Genomic DNA, 25,764 nt, shown 5'->3' with positions numbered 1-25,764 from the left:
GTCAGCAATCTCAGCGGCCCACGTACCTTTAGATGGAGCTCCAGTTGGCCAGGACCCATTGGTTTGTAGACTATTGCGGGGCATTAAACTAGCTCGCCCCCCAACTCCGAAATACTCCCATCTATGGGACGTTAATGTCATGATTCGCTTCCTTGAAGCTTGGCCGAACAACGAAGATCTAACCCTACGTCAACTCTCAGCAAAATTCACTCTGTTGCTTTGCCTAATCTCCTTCCGAAGAGTATCAGACGTTCGAGCATTTGACCATAACGCTATCAACTTCTCACCAGAAGGTGTCACCTTTTCCGTGTCCAGACGGACCAAATCAAACTCCTCTTCAGTATTTTACCCTTATTTCCCTAACCATCCAAAATTGTGTGTGGTCTCGCTTCTCTCTCGTTATTTATCAGTCACCTCCTCTCTACGTTCATCCTCCTCCAACCAACTATTGATCTCATACGTCCGACCCCATCATCCTGTATCAACCACAACCCTTGCCAGATGGCTTAGGTGGTTGCTCTCCCTGGCCGGGATTGAAACCTCCTTCGGAGCCCACTCCATCAGGGGTGCGGCGGCATCAGGAGCATTCAACGCTGGAGCCTCTCTTCGGGACATCCTTCACTCAGCAGACTGGTCCAGGGAACAGACGTTCCGCAACTTCTACTTTCGTCCAGCTGTGCACGCTTCCTTAGCCCTCCTGGGGGAGCGTTAAAACAGCAAATACGAAGCCTCCTGTCATGTTATAAAATTGTAGATTATGCTAGCTTTAGTGTACTGATAATCTTAATTTTATTAATGACAGGAGGCGAGTATTTCCCACCCATTCACCTTCGTTTTCTTCCCCCCCTTGGGTCGCCTCTTTAGGTAAGTTTATCTCAGATTAGAGTAACACGCTACACGCTATGTATATTCTACCAGGAGGGGCTAAGAATTTCTCTCCATGGCTGTATAAATTTAATTAAAAAAAAGTGTTTAAATATAAACACTTTAGGGGAGGTGGTCTATTATATATGATTTTTTCTAATTACTAGACACCATAATTTTAGAAGTCCAATTCTCGGATTAATCCTTGGTTTCGACTCTGCTCTTTTCGTTTCAGCCTAAAGCCCCTCAAGAGGACAAGTTTAGTTGCTGTTTCATCTCAAGCATCATCTCAGCTCTCCTAGAAGTCATGTTTTCGTTCCTGTTCCCTCTCAAGCATCAACTTTCTCGTCTGGCATTCCGGATTTCTTATCGGTTCCCTTACAGTTTCCCGTTCCTTTTGTTCGCAGCCAGAAAGAGGAAGTGACGTCACAGGGAGGGACTTTTATACCATGTTATCTTTTTTCTGATTGGTTACCTTGTTACTAAGTAAAAAAGTGCTGCTGTGAAGCTTAAGTAAAGAAAGTCTTAAGCAAATACTCGCCTCCTGTCATTAATAAAATTAAGATTATCAGTACACTAAAGCTAGCATAATCTACAATTATTCAACAAAACGCAAGCATTGTTCTCTAAACTGTTTTACAGAATTCTGCCCAACAGTACCTGCAAATATATGTTTGTGGAAAAAGGAGTTTTGATTGATTGCACAGGTTGGCTTTATGTTTGTGCTGTTTTTTTGTGTGTGTTTTTTTTAACATAAGGTATCTATATAATCATCAGGGCTCAGAATTTCCACACACCCAGTAACCAATTTTGCTCTAGACCCATCTTACTCAATTTGCCAACAATAACTCTCTTCTTGATCTTTTCCAGTCTGATTTCCACTGCCTTTGTTCTACTGAAACAGCCCTTTCTAAAGTGACTAATTTAATTTCCACTAAGTGTAAAGGTCCATATTTGCCTTTAATCTTCTTTGACCTCACTGCTGCTTTTGATTCAGCCAACTACTCCAACTTCAAACCCTCCATAACCGTGTCCTCTGTGACAATATACTTTTTATTCTGCATTTCCCAATGCTTACTCAATCTCTCTTTCTCTGGTGCCACCTCCTCCACACCACCTGTCTCATTTACAGTCCCTTAAGACTCAGTTCTTGAAACGGTTTTGTTCTTTATTTACACTGTCTCTCACTATAGTTCTTTTGTGTCATTAATTTTGTCCCAAACTGTCAAATATGATGTTGTCCCAGTAATTGAATTGATCTAACCTGAATACTGAAATTGGCACTGCTGTAATTTCAGCCTATAACTTCTCACAGATCTGTCAATGGTCTACTCTACATGTAGATTATTGCTGTGCGCTGGGGCTGCAACAGAACACAAATCTGTGATCCACTCCGCTGCTGAATTGAGATACTCTAGAAAAAGGCTTTTACAGATCTGTGATATTCACAATCATGCATGCTTGCTTCCAACTAAGCTAAGTCAGCAGATCTATTTATCTGGCACAATGCTTTCTTAGCATAAGCCTGTCAATTATAGCTACAAACAGTGACACTTCATCACTGTTTGCAGCTTTAAACAGTAAAAACACAAATAGTATGGCCTTAACATTCCATTAGACAGTTGATCGGTTCAAATCCTAAAAATTACTAAATAAATAAAAAAATAGTCTGGCATCTCCTCGGATTCCAATAATGCCATAAGTGGTCTGGTGGGTGGCCTCTCATCTCTGACAACCCCATTGGCTGAGAGATGGGGGGGTTCATAGTAATAAAATTCAGGATGAAGAAGAAGACTGTACAGAGCCCTTTTATAATGCGTTATGTTATTCCCATTAAAGGACCCAGGAGAGACCATATACCTTGCCTACCTAGGCTTGGCATTTCTGACCAAAATAAAAAGGTTTTTTTATATTTGTTTTATGCATATCAAATAGCACTGCAGTTTCTGTTGTTTACTAATGAGTACTTGCTTTCCAGTCAGAACCATATTACTAACTGACATCTCTGAAAGCAACACTGTTAGGAAACAGCAATTTTGGTGTAAATTTGCAACGACACCAAAAAAAAAAAAAAAAAATGGCCACTGTGATTTAGTAAAATCAAACACATGATATCAGCAGACCAACTTTACTATTGTTTTACCTTTAAAACTGATATTCTTGCAATGTCCAACAACTTAAAAAATTAGAACAAAAAATCCTAGTTTTAATTGACATTTTAACAATCAAAACTAATATGTGAATCTATTTTGAGTTATATTTTTTATTTGTGTTATTTGTGTAGAAAGTATAAGCAAAACAGTGCAAAAATTATTTAATTCAAATTTAATTTACATTTTTTCATATTGTATTCATGCTATGTGTTGTATTATGTATACATATTGCGGAAGAATAATACATAGTACGCATGGATGCGCTTTAAGAGAAAGCATAAATTACGATGAAAAGAATACATAACAAAAATGCAAAAAAAGCATCTCTAAAAAATACCGTGCCACTATGGGGTTAAACAATATTCTTTATTATCCCATCGATGCACTTTAAGAAAAAGCATACATTATAACCAAAAGAATACATAGCAAAAATATAATTCTACTTTCAGTCTGCATGGATGCACTTTAAGACAAACCATAAATTATGATGTAAAGCATGCATAGCGAAAATACAAAAAATAGGAATCTCTGAAAAGACCAGGCCACTATAGGGTTAAATAATATTCTTAAAATAAATACATATAATTCTACTTTCTGTCTTTGACATCTGCATTTTTCATTTTTCATTCCATACAAGCCTCATTTAATTGGATCACATGAATTTAAATAACCTTTAAGATCTGAGAGTTTCTTACTGTGATATGCATTAAACTATTGCCATTTATATTGAAAGCTCTCATCTTAATGGAAACATGAAACCAGTTGCTTCTTAAATCCCCCCTGCATAAGAAAATAAGTATATTGCACAACTGATAAGCCAGAAAAGATTGAGCAATATAGCTTTTAAATCCAGAACAAAATAGCATATCTTGTTGTCCAGAGCAGAGTGATTACCTTGGATAAGCAGAAAATCAAGTTTTTGGTTGCAATATGTTTTGCAGGTTCAGAAAAACCATTTTGCAATATTTAGTATGGAATATATTCATAATGTGTTTTTTTTTTTATGGAACTACTTATGTAAACACACATTATAGTAGGTCATGGGCATATAAAAGTGAACACCTCAAAAAATTCACAGCAGCTTTAACTACACTTCAGGCTATACCTTTAACGAAGCATAGTGACTTTATTGTGTATTTTATTGTGTAGTCGGGAATAAACACATATTAGCAGGGTTATTCACTAAAGTGAGAATTGACAAGAATTCAAAGTGAATTTCAAATTTAAGGTCAAAATAGCCAAACTGGAAAATAGCTTGGAGAAATGCTCCATTTCAACTATTTTGGCCCTAAATTTGAAATTCACTTTGAATTCGAATAATATTCCTGAATATTTTTGCAACTTTGAATACCCTCTAGAACATAAACACAAAGTACCGTATGTTTCGGTGTATAAGACACCCCCATGTATAAGACGACCCCAAACAACATATATATATATAAATTTGTCTTGCGTTTATGCAGCGCAGCCCTCACCCTTGCTAAACAGTAATACTTTTCCTCTCTCATTAGTTCATGCTCCCGCAATCCTAGGCATCTTTTTAACACTTCTAACTTTCTTCTTTGCCCTGCTGTGACCACCCCACAAACTAATCTTTCAGCTGATAGCGTTGCATGTAATGTTACTGACAAGAATTAACAGTTAAGTAATGAATTCTCCCCCCTTCTACCCTCTCTATCTCAACCACACTTGGACCATGCCATCCCTACCCTCCAAGACTTCTCTCCAGCTACTGAACACAAAGTGGCTGCACTTCTCCTTTCCTCCTGTCCCACCACGTGTCAGCTTGATCCCATTCCACCTCATCAGATCTCTCACCCCTTGTCTGATGCAGTCATTAACACACATCTTCAAATGCTCTCTTTCTTTTGGTGTTGCCCCAGCTCCCCTTAAGCATGCTACTGTTGTACCTGTCCTCAAAAAGCCATCTCTTAGGAGTACTGGATAGCGGCCTGAAAGGCCTAAGAGAGTCATACCCCTTCGACTGGAGGAAACATGACATTACATACTTAGGGCTACTATTTACCAAGAAACAGTCGGAACTATACACAGGCAATAACATTAAAATATGCAAAGAGTGTAATCTACAACTTAAAAGATGGGCCCCACTTTACCTAATATGGACAGAAAGGATAGTGGCATTGAAAATGTCTATCCTCCCCAAGCTACTGTCACGATTCGGGGAACCCAACACGCTAACACACACACAGACACACACACAGAAAGTGTGCAGTACCGGTCCTTAGAGTGGCCGGGCTAAGCACACACAGAATAGTCAGGAGACAAGCCGAGTAAGGGGAACCAGAAAACAGAATAACGAGAAACAAGCCGAGGTCAAAGGGTAGGAGAAAGTCACAAAGTCAGTATAACAAGCCAGAGAGTACGTAACCAGAAATCACACGTTCAGAATCAATACTAAAAAGCAAAGACCACAACAGGGCAGGGAGGAACAGGAAAGGTAAGTATTTAAACCATCAGGTTAATTCTGATTGGATAATTTCCAATCAGAATTAACAATCACACGTGGGAGATATCTAAACCTCCCACTGTGACTGAGGCACTGTGCCTTTAATGCCGGGTCAGGTGACTGACCCCGGCGTGACATATCTTGGGCAGTCCTCCAGCGTGCAGCGTCATGCATGCTGCCGCTGGGGGGCGTGGAGGAAGACGCGGGCGGCATCCGAGGCTGGAGGGATGCCGCTCGCCGAGACCCCGTGGAGAAGGGGACCGCGGACGGCTGGAGGGTGAGTGCCGCGAGCGGACTGCAGCCTCCCCTTGCAGCCGCCCACGGGGTCCTGACATCACCCCCCCCTCGAAGACCGCCCAGAGGGCGGGAAGCAGAAGGCTTCAAAGGAAACCGGGCATGAAAGGAGCGGATCAAAGAGGGAGCGTGCAGATCAGAGCACGAAACCCAAGATCGGTCCTCAGGGCCGTACCCCTTCCAATCCACCAGATATTGCAGCCGACCCCTAGAAACACGAGAGTCGAGAAGGGCAGCCACTTCGTACACATCACTGGGGACAGTGCGAGGGGAAACAGGCCGCCCGAGGGGACGAGAGAACCGGTTGCAAAGCAAGGGCTTCAAAAGCGAAACGTGAAACGTGTTCGGAATGCGCATGGAAGAAGGCAAGTCCAGGGAGTAGGAAACGGGGTTAACCCTACGCAACACCTTGTAGGGACCAAGGAACCTGGGAGCGAACTTCATCGAGGGAACCTTGAGGCGGAGGTTCCTGGAGGACAACCATACCCTATCACCCGGAACATAGGAAGGGGCCGCACCCCTATGGCGATCAGCAAACTTCTTCTGAGCAGCCGCTGAACGGGACAGCGCAACATGGACCTGATCCCACATCTTCCGCAAAGAGACGAGGTGCTGGTCCAAAGCGGGCATTCCCTTGTCGGAGAACGCACCGGGAAGGACGGAAGGCCGAAACCCATAAGCAACCTCAAAAGGACTTAAGCCAGTAGACGAATGAGACACCGTATTCCTGGCAAATTCAGCCCACGGAAGGAGGCGAGACCAGTCATCCTGGTGCGCATTAGTGAAGCAGCGCAAATACAATTCCACAGACTGATTAGCACGTTCGGCTGCACCATTAGATTGCGGGTGATAGGCGGAAGTAAACGACAAGGAGACCCCCATCTCAGCACAAAAACCCCTCCAAAACCGAGAGACAAATTGAGGACCCCTGTCAGACACTATATCTTGAGGTACCCCATGCAAGCGGAACACTTCCTTGGCAAACACCTGAGCAAGTTGAAGCGCAGAAGGCAGTTTCCTAAGCGGAATAAAGTGCGCCATTTTAGAGAACCTATCCGTCACAGTTAATATCACTGTCTGACCATCGGAAGGAGGAAGGTCTACAATAAAATCCATGGATAAGTGGGTCCATGGTTTCTTGGGTACCGATAGAGGCATCAGGAGACCCTGGGGTCTCACATTAGGGGACTTACACTGCGTACAGACCCGACAAGCCTGCACAAAATCCACTACGTCTCGCTTGAGTGAAGGCCACCAGAACTGTTGAAGGAGGCCCTTATAAGTCTTGGTAACCCCCGGATGACCAGCAGTTTTGGCGGTGTGAAATAAAGCTAACAACTTCTTTCTGTCATTCACTCTAACGTATAGTCTGCCAACAGGCGTCTCAGGAGGTGCTTGAGTTTGGTATGTCTTAATATTATCGAGAACAAGGGACGAAACAACCAAACGGGTAGCAGCTATTATCTGAGACGCAGGTACAATAGGTTCAGGGGTCGGGTTAACAGATTCTAGAGGTTCATACTGTCGAGAGATAGCGTCAGCTTTGGCATTACGGCAACCAGGTCTGTAGGTAATCACGTATTGGAAGCGTGAAAGAAATAGAGACCATCTAGCCTGCCGGGCGGACAACCTTCTAGCATCAGCTATATAGGAGAGGTTCTTATGATCTGTTATAACCATGATTTTGTGTTTAGAACCCTCCAACAAGTACCTCCATTCCTTAAAAGCTAACACAATAGCCAATAGTTCCCTGTTCCCAACATCGTAATTCTTTTCCGGATCAGATAACCTTTTTGAAAAGTAGCAACAGGGATGGAGGGGTTCGTCATACGATGACCTCTGTGACAGTACTGCTCCCACACCTGATTCAGAAGCGTCCACTTCCATAACAAAGGGAAGAGAAGGATCAGGGTGGCGCAGTACTGGAGCAGAGGCAAATGCCTTCTTGAGAGTGTCGAAGGCCTTAAGGGCTTCAGGAGTCCAAACCCTAGGGTGTAGACCTTTCTTAGTCAGCTTCGTTATAGGGGAGATAAGTGGTGAAAAGTTTCTTATAAATTTCCTGTAATAGTTGGCAAATCCTATAAAACGCTGGATAGCCTTAAGACCTTGGGGAAGCGGCCAGGATAGTATGGCTTCTAATTTAGCAGGATCCATACTGAAACCCTGTTCGGAAATTATATATCCTAGAAATTGCACCGAGGTCTGATCGAACAAACATTTTTCTAATTTACAATAAAGTCCGTTCTGTAATAACCTTTTAAGCACCATCCTAACATGATTATGATGTGTCTGTAAATCAGGGGAATATACAAGGATGTCGTCCAGGTACACCACGGCACAGACATGCAATAGATCCCTGAGGACATCGTTTATGAGGTCCTGAAACACAGCGGGAGCATTACACAGTCCAAAAGGCATGACTAGATACTCATAATGTCCGCTACGTGTATTGAATGCTGTTTTCCACTCATCATTCTCCTTTATACGAACAAGGTTATAAGCCCCCCTGAGGTCCAATTTAGTGAAGTATTTAGAACCTTTGACCCGGTCAAACAACTCCGTGATGAGGGGAATAGGGTAGGCATTTTTAATCGTTATATTGTTCAGGCCCCTGTAGTCTATACAAGGCCGTAGGTCACCCTCCTTTTTGGCAACGAAAAAGAAACCAGCCCCAGCAGGAGAGGAGGACCTTCTGATAAAACCTTTAGTTAAGGCTTCCTGTATGTACTCCTCCATTACCTGGTTCTCTTTTTCAGAAAGAGGGTATACCTTGCCCCTAGGCGGCATAGTACCAGGTAAGAGGTTTATGGCACAATCATATTCACGGTGCGGGGGTAGTTTATCTGCCTCCCTTTTTTCAAACACCTTAGCTAGGTCTGCATACACAGGGGGAACATAAACAGATAGTGGTTTGGCTGTGGGTACGTTAAGCAAGCCAACAGGACAAACACGAGTCATACATTCCTTTTGACAAGATTCCCCCCAGGAGAGTATCTCCAAACAACCCCAATCAATCATCGGATTGTCAGCAGCCCCTGAATCTATCAAGGCTTTGGTTATCACGGAGGTATTTCCAACAAAAAGGGTAACCGTAATAAATGGTCTAGTAATGGGGGCGTGAGGGGTAAACGACATAACGCCCGAGGCCGACCCCTCTATAGGCCTTGGGTGCTGCAGTTTTCCCCGCAATTCAGGGCAGGTTCTTAGAAGATGTCCCCTTTTCCCACAGTAAAGGCATAACCCTTCCCTTCTTCGGTATGATTTTTCTACCTCGGTTAACCCAGTAACACCCAATGCAAGGTATCAGGGGGAGGTAGTCTAGAAGGGGGTAATGCCAGTAACGCAGTACTGGGTAAAGCAGGTGACATCTGTGTAAACATACGCCTCTGACTACGTCTCTCTCTAATACGATTATCAATACGGATGATATAATCTATAAGATCGTCCAGAAGGACAGGCAATTCCCTGGATGCTATTTCGTCCAGGATGTAAGCGGCCAAACCCTCCTGAAAGGCTGTAACGAGGGCATCATTATTCCATACCACCTCAGCTGCTAGAGTGCGGAATTCGATAGTGTAATCCGCTACAGATCTGTTAACCTGTCGGACCCTAAGCAGAGCTTTGCCAGCAGAAGCAACCCTACCGGGTTGATCAAACGTGCGTTTGAAAGCTGTCAGAAAATCTGCGAAGGACATAGGAGACGTATTCTCCCACATGGGGTTGGCCCATGCTAAAGCTCTCCCAGACAAGTGGTTTATCAAAAAGGCAATTTTAGTTCTGTCAGTGGGATAGGAACGTGGATTCATTACCAAATGGATGTCAATTTGATTGAGGAAACCACGACACAAAGTTGGGTCACCACTATAGCGCTGTGGCGGTGTCATATGGACTACATGAACAGGAACGGGTACTGGAGTGGCAATGGGTTCGGACACAGCAGCAGCCACCTCCTGGACGGCAGGCTGCAAGTGTGCAGTATGAGTCAGTATGGTCTGTAAGGCTTGAGCAAACTGAACCATACGGTGGTCCAAGCCATCCATTCTAGCCTCCTGATTAACCAAAAGCTGGGGTATGTCAGCAGGTTCCATTATGGCCCTGTTGTAATGTCACGATTCGGGGAACCCAACACGCTAACACACACACAGACACACACACAGAAAGTGTGCAGTACCGGTCCTTAGAGTGGCCGGGCTAAGCACACACAGAATAGTCAGGAGACAAGCCGAGTAAGGGGAACCAGAAAACAGAATAACGAGAAACAAGCTGAGGTCAAAGGGTAGGAGAAAGTCACAAAGTCAGTATAACAAGCCAGAGAGTACGTAACCAGAAATCACACGTTCAGAATCAATACTAAAAAGCAAAGACCACAACAGGGCAGGGAGGAACAGGAAAGGTAAGTATTTAAACCATCAGGTTAATTCTGATTGGATAATTTCCAATCAGAATTAACAATCACACGTGGGAGATATCTAAACCTCCCACTGTGACTGAGGCACTGTGCCTTTAATGCCGGGTCAGGTGACTGACCCCGGCGTGACATATCTTGGGCAGTCCTCCAGCGTGCAGCGTCATGCATGCTGCCGCTGGGGGGCGTGGAGGAAGACGCGGGCGGCATCCGAGGCTGGAGGGATGCCGCTCGCCGAGACCCCGTGGAGAAGGGGACCGCGGACGGCTGGAGGGTGAGTGCCGCGAGCGGACTGCAGCCTCCCCTTGCAGCCGCCCGCGGGGTCCTGACAGCTACAGTATATCTTTAGAACTCTCCCGATAACCATCCCAAACGCCTTCTTCCAAATGGTACAAAAAGATACTGATAACTTTATTTGGGCAGGGTCCAAACCGAGAGTGGCCAGGAAGTTACTACAAGCACCTAAAAGGAAAGGTGGGCTGGCTACCAGACACGAAAGCCTACTGCCACACATCCATACTGTCCTCACTCCTAACCCATCATACAAATAAAACACCCCCAATGGGTAGATATAGAAGGGAGCCTGCTGAGACCCTTTACATTGCCTAACCTTATGTGGCTGCCAAAAGAACACCGCCCAATGTTACCACATCCATCTGACCTAGTCACCCTTAGACTACACATATGGGATAGACACAGATCTACACTCAGCTCCCAAGCTACGCTCTCACCAGCCACTGGCAGCCCTGCCGTATTGCATACCCACCAATCAATGCCAACCCATGGCTGGACAAAAAACTAACATACCTCTATCATATCTTCCAGCAGGGGGAATTATTGGATTTCTCTAAACTAAGAGATACACATAATCTCCCTCTGACCTTACACTTCTCATACATGCAGTTGAGATCGTTCCTCCACAAGTCAACTTATGCAGGAGTGAAACCAAAACCAGGAGAAGCGACAGCTCACGTTGTGGGAGCAGACATGCATAAATGGGTTATTGCCACCCTCATGTAAACCAACCTCCATGTGTTACCAACTCTTAGCAAACTACCTTCCATTCCCGTCTACCAAAATAGCACAACAATGGAATATAGACCTTGGAGAGAATATCTCTCCTTGACAATGGAATACCCTGTTCCAAGACATTAGCCAACTGCTCAAATCCACTACTCTGGTAGAGCAACAGCTGAAAGATATCTATAGATGGTACATGGTACCCACAAGACTCCATACATTTTATCCAAACAGCCCCCCCACGTGCTGGAGATGTGAAGAATTAAGGGGAGATGTCCTCCATATAGACCATTCTGTACAGCGGTCCATTCATTCTTGCAAGTTTTAATGGGCCTCTCCCTACAATTTACGCCTCAAATATTCATAACCCTACTCCTTCCGAGCGGGATTCCCAGAGCTACAAATAAACTCATATATCATGTCCTTCTCTCAGCTCACAGAGAGATTGCAAGAACATGGAAAATCAAAATATGCCCGCCCCTCTCTAGGCTACTTTATGTTTTAATTGACCAAAGAGCATAAGAGGGAGCATACGAAAAATTGTGGCCCCCATCTCGGACCACCTCAAAGTCATGGAGATCGGTTATTTGACACAAATAAGTACAACCGATGAGAGAACATAATATGAATATAGTCAGGATTATAGATTTCGAGGTGTATTGAGTAATGTCGACCGGCCTAAGACCCCACGGAGAACCAATACAGAACCAATGCATATCTGATTTTGTACTGTATGACTACAATATGTGATGTAAACAACAACATTTCTGCTAGACCCCCCCTCCCCTCCCCCACCCCCCATTTTCTCTTCTGTATCCTCCTTCCCATCCCCCCACCCTCATTACATTGTGGTTGTTGAAGTAATAAGAAAATGCCAATAAAAATTGTCAAAAAAAAAAAGCCATCTCTTGACCCAACTTCCCCTTCCTACTATCATCCCATATCCCTGCTCCCTTTTTCCTCAAAACTTTTGGAAAGACTTGTCTTTACCCATCTGACTTGCTTCCTCAATACCAACTCTCTCCTTGACCCTCTTCAGTCTGGATTCTGCCCTCTCTACTCCACAGAGACTGCTCTGACTCATGTTGCAAATGATCTAATTGCAGTTAAATCCAAAGGCCACTACTCCATACTAATTCTTCTTGACCTCTCTGCTGCCTTTGACACTGTTGATCATGTCCTCCTTCTCCAAACTCTTCAATCTCTCCAAAGAGTTTGTTCATGCTCTAGTAATCTCTTGCATCGATTACTGTAATTCTCTCCTAATTGCTAGAAGCTGTACTGCCCCCCTACATTTTGTGATGAATGCTGCTGCCAGGCTGATTTTTCTCTCCTGTCGCTCCTCTCACACCTCACCCCTCTGTCGATCCTTACACTGGCTTCCTGTACCCTACAGGTGTCAATTTAAAATACTAACCCTTACCTATAAAGCTCTAACCAACTCTAGCCCCTCATGATTTATAGGTATGCCCCCCCCCCTCAGTTTCTCCATTCTATTGGTGACTGTCTCCTGTCTGCTGCTCACACCCTTACTGCAAATTCACGAATGCAAGACTCACGGGCGGCTTCTTTCCTTTGGAACAGCCTGCCTACTCCTGTCAGATTCAATTCTTTAAGAAGTCCCTCAAAACTTATCTTTTCAGGAATGCTTATGGTCTCCAAGAGTAACTTCTATCTCTCAAACCTTCCTCTTGCTCTCTCCTAAAGGGCCACACTCCTCTCTCACCTCAAGTACTGCTACTTTCCCACCAAGTCTATTTGCTGTCTATCTCAATACCATTCCTATTGTGTTGTTATACCCCACTTCCTCTAGACTGTAAGCTCATTTAAGCAGGGTCCTCAACTCCCTGTTGTTCCTGTTACACTTTGTTATTGTCTAATTTGGTAAATTCCCCTTTGTAGCAGATAGTATCAGGACTGTATTAAAAGACTGTACTATTATTACAATTTGTGTGTTATTTTTGTTCCTATGGTTAAAATGTATGTGGGATTCGTATAATTGTTCGGTAGTTTCCATCCGTACTCCATACGAATGTAAACTACTGAACCAATAGTCACCCCAGAGAGAAGTGTGTACCTTATTAATCGTTCACACTTCTCTAACCACAGGTTAATTGGTACTTTGGTGCGGTATCTGGGTTGCCGCTGTTCGGTATACGAACACGTGGCGGCGGCCATCTTACGCATGAAAATCTCAGCGGTGTTTGGTCGTCGAGTGTCTGGAACTCAAATCGGACACTCGATTACCCGAACACCGCTGAGACCTCCATAGCTCCGTAACTCCCGAACGGGAAGGCTAATCAGTCTCCCGTTCGGTAGTTTCAAAGTACCTAACAAGGGGATTCATACAAATCCAATATTAATCGTGGATGGCAGTATTTAATGTGTATTTTACCTCCCGAACGAAGACCGACCGCAGGGCCAAAACCTATGGAACTCTTTTTGGATACCACCTCATGTGCGGTCGGTCAAATTATACCCTCCACCTAACTCCCGAACCCCTGGACCGATCTGGGTGATTTTTGGATATGTTAGTCACCCAGATCAGGGCTACCAGGGGGTACCCCCAGGATTATTGTAACTACTTGTTTTGGGGTACATTCAGAACTGGGGGAAAACTACAGTATGTGTAATGGGATTAAGTGTCGTACTGAGGGGAGGAGATGTGTGGGAGGTAACGGTTATACTATTGGATACTGTCCTAATTAATGTGAATCCCTCCCTTGCATGGGAGAATGCTTTATAAGGAGACTGTGTGGATTAAAAGTGAGTTCTGCTCCTGATGCTGTGTGTCGTCCAGTCATTGGGATCTGTATGGGGATATTCTTGGATTACGTTATTTGCTGGAATTACTGCTTCATGGTGTTTTTACTACTTGTTCCTGAGCCTCACTGGGATCTATAGTGGAGTTAACCTGTGGAATATCAGGCCTCCGCCACATCCTTTTATTGTAAAGCGCTGCGGAATAAGCTGGCGCTATATAAATACCAATAATAATAATAATATAGTTTAATGCACCACTAAATGCATTATCCTGCCTCGATGAAAATTTCTTTGATTTGTTATATTTCTGAGTAATTGTACACTTCAGTCAATGAAGGCTCATAATTAACTATGAGCCACTCAACACTCTCTTGTAGTATGGTAGGGAGCTTCTAAAAAGCTTACATTCTATTTAAAAATCTTGAACCTTTTAATAGGATTTTTCCTATTTCACACCTGAATATTCTACAAACTACCAATCAAGGAATAAATACAAATAAAAAACTTCTGACAAATACCAATATAAAAACTGAAATGTCACTAATGACTGTGAAAGATATATGTATGCAAAACATTTCTTCAAAACCAGCTAAGCACTTACTGTCAGAGCAATTGCAGTACCCAGTGTCTAAAAACATAAAATACTCCAACCAATATAAGTATCTGTCATATTTCAAGGGAGATGGGTGGAACATTTTAAAATAAATTTTCTGTTAAGTGCAAATAATAAAATATATCTAACATGCATCAACAAAGACATGGCCAAAATAGCCTTATTTCATAGCTCCAAGAGTTATTTTTCAATGCATATTTTATTTGAATATTAAAGCTGGTAATTAATCAGCTGTCTCACAAGCGCTTGAGAAAGGCTCTGTGACAGAGCTACAACATTGCATTCTTCAATGTCTACATAAAGTCTACTTTTAAGAAACTCTCTGATATCATTTTGCTATTGTTTACTACATGCAGAGTCATTTTTACCTCAGGACAAAATGGGCAACTGCCTTGGACCCCATAACTTACAGGGGCCCACAACAGCTGTCCCTTGTACCCTGGGGCAGACTAATCATGGAGGGGGGTCCCTCTGTGGAGGGCAGCCATGAGCTAATGTGCTAAAGATGAAAACCACTCTTTGCGGCAGCCATCTTTAAGCCTTGGAAGTGTTTTTCCCAGCATGACTCCTGTGCTTAGAGCGTTGCTGCAGGTAGCTACAGCAATGCTCTAAACACCCAAGCTTGCACAAGCATATACACTGAACCTGGGAAGCCTTCATTTTGTATCTCCCACCGGACCTCCAAAGGACAAAGATTCCTCCCTCCATGGCCCATAACCCTATGGAACTCTTTTTGGATACCACCTCATGTGCGGTCGGTCAAATTATACCCTCCACCTAACTCCCGAACCCCTGGACCGATCTGGGTGATTTTTGGATATGTTAGTCACCCAGATCAGGGCTACCAGGGGGTACCCCCAGGATTATTGTAACTACTTGTTTTGGGGTACATTCAGAACTGGGGGAAAACTACAGTATGTGTAATGGGATTAAGTGTCGTACTGAGGGGAGGAGATGTGTGGGAGGTAACGGTTATACTATTGGATACTGTCCTAATTAATGTGAATCCCTCCCTTGCATGGGAGAATGCTTTATAAGGAGACTGTGTGGATTAAAAGTGAGTTCTGCTCCTGATGCTGTGTGTCGTCCAGTCATTGGGATCTGTATGGGGATATTCTTGGATTACGTTATTTGCTGGAATTACTGCTTCATGGTGTTTTTACTACTTGTTCCTGAGCCTCACTGGGATCTATAGTGGAGTTAACCTGTGGAATATCAGGCCTCCGCCACATCCTTTTATTGTAAAGCGCTGCGGAATAAGCTGGCGCTATATAAATACCAATAATAATAATAATATAGTTTAATGCACCACTAAATGCATTATCCTGCCTCGATGAAAATTTCTTTGATTTGTTATATTTCTGAGTAATTGTACACTTCAGTCAATGAAGGCTCATAATTAACTATGAGCCACTCAACACTCTCTTGTAGTATGGTAGGGAGCTTCTAAAAAGCTTACATTCTATTTAAAAATCTTGAACCTTTTAATAGGATTTTTCCTATTTCACACCTGAATATTCTACAAACTACCAATCAAGGAATAAATACAAATAAAAAACTTCTGACAAATACCAATATAAAAACTGAAATGTCACTAATGACTGTGAAAGATATATGTATGCAAAACATTTCTTCAAAACCAGCTAAGCACTTACTGTCAGAGCAATTGCAGTACCCAGTGTCTAAAAACATAAAATACTCCAACCAATATAAGTATCCGTCATATTTCAAGGGAGATGGGTGGAACATTTTAAAATACATTTTCTGTTAAGTGCATATAATAAAATATATCTAACATGCATCAACAAAGACATGGCCAAAATAGCCTTATTTCATAGCTCCAAGAGTTATTTTTCAATGCATATTTTATTTGAATATTAAAGCTGGTAATTAATCAGCTGTCTCACAAGCGCTTGAGAAAGGCTCTGTGACAGAGCTACAACATTGCATTCTTCAATGTCTACATAAAGTCTACTTTTAAGAAACTCTCTGATATCATTTTGCTATTGTTTACTACATGCAGTCATTTTTACCTCAGGAAAAATGGGCAACTGCCTTGGACCCCATAACTTACAGGGGCCCACAACAGCTGTCCCTTGTACCCTGGGGCAGACTAATCATGGAGGGGGGTCCCTCTGTGGAGGGCAGCCATGAGCTAATGTGCTAAAGATGAAAACCACTCTTTGCGGCAGCCATCTTTAAGCCTTGGAAGTGTTTTTCCCAGCATGACTCCTGTGCTTAGAGCGTTGCTGCAGGTAGCTACAGCAATGCTCTAAACACCCAAGCTTGCACAAGCATATACACTGAACCTGGGAAGCCTTCATTTTGTATCTCCCACCGGACCTCCAAAGGACAAAGATTCCTCCCTCCATGGCCCAAGATAAGATTACAGATAGTAATCAGACAGAAGCAGGATCATGTACAAAGCCAAGTTCAGAAGGTTCAAGGACAGATAAGGAATGTCTAATAACCATCTAATTAACCAATCGAAGAGAGAGGAGTAATCCAGTTGCCAAACCAAGGTCAGGAAGCTGGTAATTAACTGGACCAAGTCAACAAATGGCTTAGTACTTAAAAGTCTTATTGCTCATAGTTCAGAGATCGATACTCCTGATAACACATTAATAGTTCACAGGTTAATTAACTCCGTAGGTTTAAATATCCCAATAAGGGAATCAAAAAAGGCCATGAGTGAACCGGTGCTCAAAGTTTAAAGAGGACATACATAATAAGTACATATGTATGACACTTGGTTTCTACTACTACTGGACTTATCCATTCAAACTGTTGAGTTTTTGTTATGATAAGTAAAATTCAAATAAGGATTGTGAAAAACTGCAGTTACTCATGCACAGCGTAAAGCAAACTGAAGGATTTGACATGTTTAACAATTACATAATTATTTCAGAATTAGGGGACTTGCAGATACTAAGTGAGTAAGTCTGTGTCTTTTACTACGTGAAACATGTTTTTTTTGTTTGTTTTTTAACTTTATATCCCATGTTGTGTTATATAGTTGTGCTTTCATCAATTGTGATTTTTATTTAAATATATATGCACACAGTTCCTAGTGCTATGGAGTTTTTACAAAATGTATCCCGTCATGTCATAATACTTCCTGAAGCAAATGTAGAGAGAAGTTAGAACTAAGTTCCATAACTGTTGGCAGTGACCTGTGGTTGCATAATGTTGCTTTCAATATGTACTTGTTTAAAGTAATGAATTAAACTTGTAAACCATGTTTGTGAGGTACTAAACAAGCCACTCTATGATCGTAACATGGTGCAAATATTCCACTTTTCTGTGACATATTCAACATGGAAAATACCTTCAAATGCAAGTAAGAAACGATGCACTATTAAAAAACATAGTGCACCATTACATCTTATATAATGTATTTTATCTAATTTACTTTGTATTGATTCCTTTTGAACTTAACTTCCTTCTTTTATCTGTAACCTCCTTTTTCATTTTCTTTTATCGCACCATTGGATCTCATATCTGTACCTCTACTGCACAATTTCTACTTTTCTTCTCATTTCTTTTAATTGCTTGCCTCCACTAACTACACAATGCATAAACATTAGATTTGAATCCATATTAAGAGAAATAGGAATGCACATACCAAATACCTATGGTGCCTCACAGACAGGGTAGGCTATATGCCACCTTAAAGTGATACACAGATTGAAAGATGTCCGGGCATACAGAAATTGAATACAGCAACAGCTTTAATAGGAACAGGGGTAACATTTCATCTTTCCCCAATCTATCTTAAAGATTAGAACCAGAGAGAATAATTTTTGCAGAGTTTCACTTGATTAGGTATTATTTTGAACTGAAAAATTTGGAAAATCAGAACTGTGCCAATTCAGAAGAAATGAGTAACGAAACTAGCTTCTGCCAGTTAACACTACATTTTAATCACTAATTTACAGATTTAGAATTGATATTTTTGTTAAATTGACACTATAGGCACATTTTTAGTTCATTTTGGGGCTTCCCCTGCAATTTTCTTATTGACCCAAAATATTTCAAATTGAGTTAAAATTTTTAATTGAACCAAAACATTTCAACCAAAATTCTTCAGAATTGAAAAATGTCAAAAGTCAGAACCATATCAATGCAGAAGAACTAAAAATGTCATCATACACAACTTTAAGAAATATAGTTCCATGTGTGAAAGTGAAAATCTTTATCCCTTCTCCTTTCTGCTTTTAGTAAACACTGAAACCGGAAGGCAAATGCCTCTTTTAAATGATACTGGAACACTAGCCACTAGACTAGATAGTGACATACCTGGTACTTTGTCTTGGAGCTGTACATACCGGTGTGAGAAAAAGTCTCAAGACTCTGCAAAAAGTGTCTGCCTCTAGAGAAATGTTTCTACAGTTAATTATGTTTTGCAAAATAATGTTTATTTAATCAAACTCCCTCTGCACAGAAAAAAAAGGAAAATTTATTGTCTGTATTTATTACCTTTCTAAATTATATTTTATCAGAAAAGATATCAACATTTTTTTATCAACATTTCAATACCTGGAGGAAAATATTTATTGAATAAATTAAAATTGAGAGATTAAGCAACATAACTCTTTCAACATAACATAACAGCTTACAGTAAATTGCATAAAGCACATTTCTAGTTTAAAAAATATATTTTTCCTTTATATACTTTAATTAGCATTCTAATTAATCATTTATTAACCTTGCAATTATTTTACTTCATGCAGCAATCTTCTTATTGGCAATATATCAAGAGATTTTACAGATTCAGGTTGACTTTATCAACTCTGTCAGCTGAAGTTTAATATTTGCATAGCAAATTAATTTGTAATCATAGAAACATAGAATGTGACGGCAGATAAGAACCATTCGGCCTATCTAGTCTGCCCAATTCTCTAAATACTTTCATTAGTCTCTGGCCTTATCCTTTAGCTAGGATAGCCTTATGCCTATCCCACGCATGCTTAAACTCATTTACTGTGTTAACCTAAATCTAAAGTTGAAGAATAATAAAGAAATGTATTGAACTTCATAAACAGAGGAAATTCCAAAATCAAGTCGTTCCAAAATACCGTTGTTACAGTTAAAAAATGTATTACAACAAACTGCCAGTCTCCATTAATTCGCATCAACGTAATACATAATAATTTAATTAGTACTATGTAAAATGAATGACACAAAACAACAGATAATATATTTCCTGGGTGTTACGACGAGATCACTGTAATTTGATATTCACTTAAGACAAGCTATCAAAATTTCTGCATGTACAGTGTGCCCAGCCTCTATATTTCTGCCATTGGCCATTAGTAATTACCTGCAAGTCCACCCTTAGAATTTATTGCTAGAAATATCCTCTCTATTGTCTAGGTTGTTGGGGTATGGGTGGGGTAGCAGAAGAGGCAATTTGATTTTAGACTATTTATTTCTGAATCTTAAAAATTATATTAGATATGTTTTTAATGTCTCTTTTAATGTCCATTTACTAGACTGACATTCATCTCTCTACACGTAAATGCTTTTTGACAAAAAAAACAACTTTGTTATTTTGTGTTGTAGAAAATAATAAGTAAATATATTTTTTGCTTCAATATTAATAGATGAGATGATTATTTAATGGAAACAAAATGAATATTTTTGTTGAAAAGCAAAAATGAAAAAATGTACTAAAAATATACTGACAATGAAACAATAATATAAGAAGATATTTAAACAAAAATAGGTAACATTGATATTTTGCCTACAAATTCTATACTATTTGCACATTGTTCGTATGTGTTTGCCATACATATTATCCCATAAGCACTTTGTAACAGGAAGGGGTGGCTTGCATCTGACTTGGTCCTTCTGTGCCCTCTGTCCCTTCTCCTCTAGTATCAGTGGTCACTACAGCAATCCTGTCTTTGAGTAGACATGTATAACCTCTCTACCTGCTTCTTATTTCAGGTAGTCATGAGCTCCTGCATCCCCACATTCTTCCAGGTAGGTAAGAACCCATCTTACTGATCTCATCACCACCTTAACCAGGTTTTCTGCCACTAGAATCTTTGAAAGGATCAAGCACTCCTAATGGATCTTCTGCCTGAACTTTGTTTTTCATAGTAAGACATATCCTCAACAAAGAACCTTCATATATAGAGTGACACTCACCATGAGAACATTAAATTGGTCAGAAACCCATTTATATAAGCAATGCTCTCTGTATTTTGTATATGCTGTCACGTTGCTCTCACATTTCCACCACTTTGCCTCTTTGGATATACACACACACCACACATACACACACACACACCCCAACACACTGATTAACACACCCACAGTCACACAGACACTGATACAAGAACAAAGAGACTTCATTATAATAAACCCTCTTTCTCCTCCTACCATGTGCTTGCCTGTGTGTGTGTGTGTGTGAGTGTGTATATATGTGTGTGTGTCTTGTTTAAGAGATCTTCTAATCTCCCTGGCATCCATGCAGTAGCAGAATATCAACTCAAAGCTGCTCCTGTAATATTATCAATACTGCTGCCAGAACCAAACTTCACTTGCAATTGTCAAAATCATGATTCTGAAGTATGGAAACATACATTCCAGATTCAGCACATAAATAAAATAATAGTCCAACACACCTCCAAATCCTGTAAGCATTCCTTTTATTGCGGTTTTAAAATAAAAAAAAAACATTTCACTTAGAAGCCATCTAATGCCTTCATGGTTTTTTTTTTCTGAAATAGGTATTGTTGGGAATTCAAAATTAATTTAAAATGAATTTCAGATTTTAGAGCAAAAAAGCAGAGCTGGATGCATACCTGACTTCAAGGATTTTCCCAGTTCGGCTATCTTGGCTTTATACTTGAAATTCACTTTACATTTCTGACGTCTATGCATGTGAATAGTGGACAGATAACAGATATCTGGTCAGCTGATACATAGGAGAGGAGACAAAACAAGTAGCAAGAGAGGTGAGAATGGACAACAGCTCAATTAGCTCAAGAGGAGAGGAGACAATCAATGTAGAAGTCACCATAGTAAAATGAACATAACGATTGTGCTTCACTACATTATTCTACACAAGGTTAGCTCATCAATAAAGATTGTGTAATAAACATATTATAAGGAATGGGAAGCAATCCTAAAAACTCTATGTGGGTGTACAACACACAAGAAGATGTATTTACAATATTATATCATTCAAAATATAATCCTCATCAACATAAATCGGAGAAAATGTTTTCCTTACCAACTTCAACATTTAGCAGTATAATGTTTGATAATCACATAAAAACCAGCTGACGTGTCAAAATAGGCTGCCTGACCGTGAGAGACTTGATCATAATAATGAGACTTACAACAAGCTGAATTAAGGAAAAGGGAAGAAGGATACATATTATCATAATCTGTATTCATGTCTTTTGATTCTGGGCCACAAATGGTATTGTCATCATATCAATATAGTTTAGAGACTTTAACTTAGGTTGGAATGAGCTACTGAATATATTGGGTGGCAATGTATTACTGACTATGGGCTTCTGGCTATGGGTGGGGACTGGTTATTGGCTATGGAGGGAAATATAGAATGAGCTACAGACAATGAGAGGTGCAAATACACCCATGTATTCACAAGAACTGACACATTTCACAGATTCATTCATTCACATTCATACACACACAAGTCTGCATACACACACACACACAACCCTACATTTACACACTTGTCCTCAGCACACACGCACCCCTTCATTTATACACACTGACCCTCTGCACACATATACTTTTGCAATTGCACACTAAGAATCCACATGTATATCTTTGCATTGACACATACACAGACTATCCGCACACATGCACCCCTGCATTCACACACTGACCCTCCACACAAACATGTCTCTGCATTCAGAAACACACTGTGAAGTTATGGACTATAACAGAAAATAAAAATCAGTGCACATGCAAGCAACTCAAGATGTGAAGTTGTGAACCCTGATACACATATATATGAACACTAAACAAAATATTTTACTTCATATATTGTATGTCTATTCTGTTCGATGTGCACACAGTGCTTTTCACAGTGCTGCCTTATAAGAAACAAATAATTAACTATTTACATCATTATTTTTATCTATCTACAACAGATACAACAAAAATATTTTATGGTCTAAAACCAAAGGCTATGATTTACTTTCATAATTTGTTATCTCAAATGATTTGACTATTTAAAGAGTTAGCATCAACAACTTCCTTAAACAAAAATAACTCAATCCAGGAAGCATAACCTAAATGAGCAATCAGAAACACTTTAATTTATTTCAGTTGTCATGACCATGGTAACTTTATTTTTCATCCATCCAAGCACAAGCTCATAGGCATTTTGCTCTGCGGGTAACCAGAACAGATCATGTACAGTTGTGAGGCTTTGGGATGCATACATTTTCATATTAAAATATTTTGTGGAAGTAATTACTTTTTTTTGTGTGCTGTTCCACTCAAACATTCATTTCATGCAAAGTAGTTTTTGGATCTCAAAGCTGAATGGGTAGTTCAATTTACTTTTGTTCGTTTAGAATTTGTATGTAGTTGATTGTTTTGAAAAGCTGCTCATGTAGTCACGCCAGCCAGCCATCATATATTATTCAATGTAATATTTATTCATTCCAATTTTCTACATAGCCTTTCACATTTTACAGAGGCGACATATGCACAGACGCTAGATGATGCATATTGTATCAATTTGTGTAATGTTGCACACCATTTAAGTTAAAAGCAAATCTATAAAAGTATGCTCATTGTTTTGAAATTTAAAATGTATTTCATAATCAATGTTTCATAATTTAATCTAGCATGAACATCAGTAGAAAGTAATGTACTTTACAATAGAATTGGCCGAGAAAAACAACAAAATTTTGTGCTCTCATTACACAGGTATAAGGCATAAGGATAAAGAACTATATCCATTTCATCTCATTGAGTTGATCATAGTGTCTTGAGTCCTCTGTCACTGCATACATTTTCAAGCATTTTTGCACTCAATAAGAATCCCTGGCCACTTACAGCCCATCCCCTAGTGGAGGTATGGCTAAGGGAGAAATTACAGACTCATAAATACATATACCACACTCACAGGCTCACTAATGAATACACATAGATACTCACTGTCAGATTAAAGGGATACTATAGTCAGGGCCATCTTTAATATTGATTGGACCCTGGACAAGCATTTGCTTGGGGTCTCTGGTCTCTGCTCCTCATTCCCTGGCATGCAATCACACCCCCACCCAAATGCAGTGGCGGAACTAAAGTGGAAAGAGCCCTGGTGCAAGAAATATTTGAGCCCATCAATCTCAAGCTTGTCGTGCAACTCCAATAATGCTTTGACAACTGGGGCTCTACCATTTCCCCATGCTTGCATGGTTCTATGTAGTACTGAGACGTGTTTGTGTGTTTGAATGTAAGCATGTGTTTGTATGTGGTGTTGGAGTTTGAATTCAAGCATGCATTTATGTGTAGTGTTTGTTTTTTCGAATGTATTGGTGAGTTTATATATACTTTTGGTGTTTAACACAGATGTGTGTTTGTATGTAGTTTTGACGTTTTGCTGCAGGAGTGAGTTTGCATGTAGTGTTGAAGTTTGTATGCAGTGTTGGTGTTAAATGCTGAGATATATGCACATAGAAAACATACACTGATATACACACACACTGTGAAGCACATACACAGTGAAACACATGCAGATACAGACACATTGGCTGACACAGATACAAACACACCGATACACATGCAGACAGATACACAACCTGACACATATGCAGATGCTCAGATGCACAGATACATACAGATACACAGACACTGACAGTTAATGTATTTATATGTGTGTCGGTATGTCTGTCAGTGTCTGTGTGTCAGTATGTCTGACAGTGTATGCGTCTGTGTGTGTGTCAGTATGTCTGTCAGTAAATGTGCCTGCGTGTGTGTGTCTGTCAGTGTATGTATTTATATGTGTGTTGGTATGTCTGACACACACACACACACAGGCAGGCACACATACTGACACACATACAGACACATACACTGACAGACATACTGACAAACACTGGTGCATATACTCACAGACATACGGGTGCACACACAGATGCATACACTGATAGACATACTGACCCAGACACAGGCAGACATACTGACAAACAAAGATACGTACACTAACAGACATAATGACACACACTGACAGACATACTGACACACACACAGACATAATGACACACACACAGAATTACTGACACACACATGTACAATTTACATTTTTAAACCCACCCTCCAGTTTCCTACTGTGACGAGACAAATCTCGCCACATTGCATTGGAGGAGCCTGGTTGCCCGCCTGCTGCCTTTGGGCTATGGACCAGATTTTAAAAGACTTATTTTCCCTGCAGAAAGGCTTATTCGTGCCTTTTCTGCCGGGGTGCTCGGTAGATTTTATCTACCGAACAAACTAACGAATGCGCGACCACCTGGGAGCTGGAGTGTGCCATCAATTTACCTCCCTGAAGCTGTGGTTAACCGCAGCTTAATTGACGAATCCAGGGTGGTCTTTGTTCGGTTGCCGACCACGAGGCGTCAGGCCATTTTAATTGTGCGAAAGACCAGCGGTGTTCGGCAAAGATTCTATGGAACTAAAAACGGACACTTATTTGCACGAACACCGCTGAGCCGTCCGTCTCCTGGTTCCTATTCGTGGGGATGTAGCCGAACAGCCGTTCATTCGGTATTTTGTTCTATGTGAATATGTGTTAACCCAGATAGCTATGCCATGGAGCCTATTCGTGTGATTAAAGACTTCGGCTCCATGGCAATTAAACTGTATTTGTGGTCTGAGTGCCATTCACCTAATAATGTGCACTCAGACCTGAGCTATCTGGGAATATGTGACATGTCTATGTTTTATGTGTAAAAGGTGACTTTATGTATTTTAAAGTGTTTGCTGTTTTTGTGTCCCCACATGTGTAATGGAGTTTTGCCTTTGTCCTGGGAGATATTTGAATTACTTCTCAATTATCTCCAGGGCAGAGGGGAGGAAGCCAGGATGCATTGTGGGGATGTTTTACTTCTGTATGTCCTGAAATGCTACTTCTCTGTCCGTTGTTACAGTCTTCCATCTGGTCCCCTAGGGGAGTGTCCACCAGGAG

Source organism: Pelobates fuscus, chromosome 4, assembly GCF_036172605.1.
Source record: "Pelobates fuscus isolate aPelFus1 chromosome 4, aPelFus1.pri, whole genome shotgun sequence".
Lineage (NCBI taxonomy): Eukaryota > Metazoa > Chordata > Amphibia > Anura > Pelobatidae > Pelobates > Pelobates fuscus.
The sequence above is the reverse complement of the archived record's forward strand: the minus strand, read 5'-3'. Positions refer to the sequence as shown.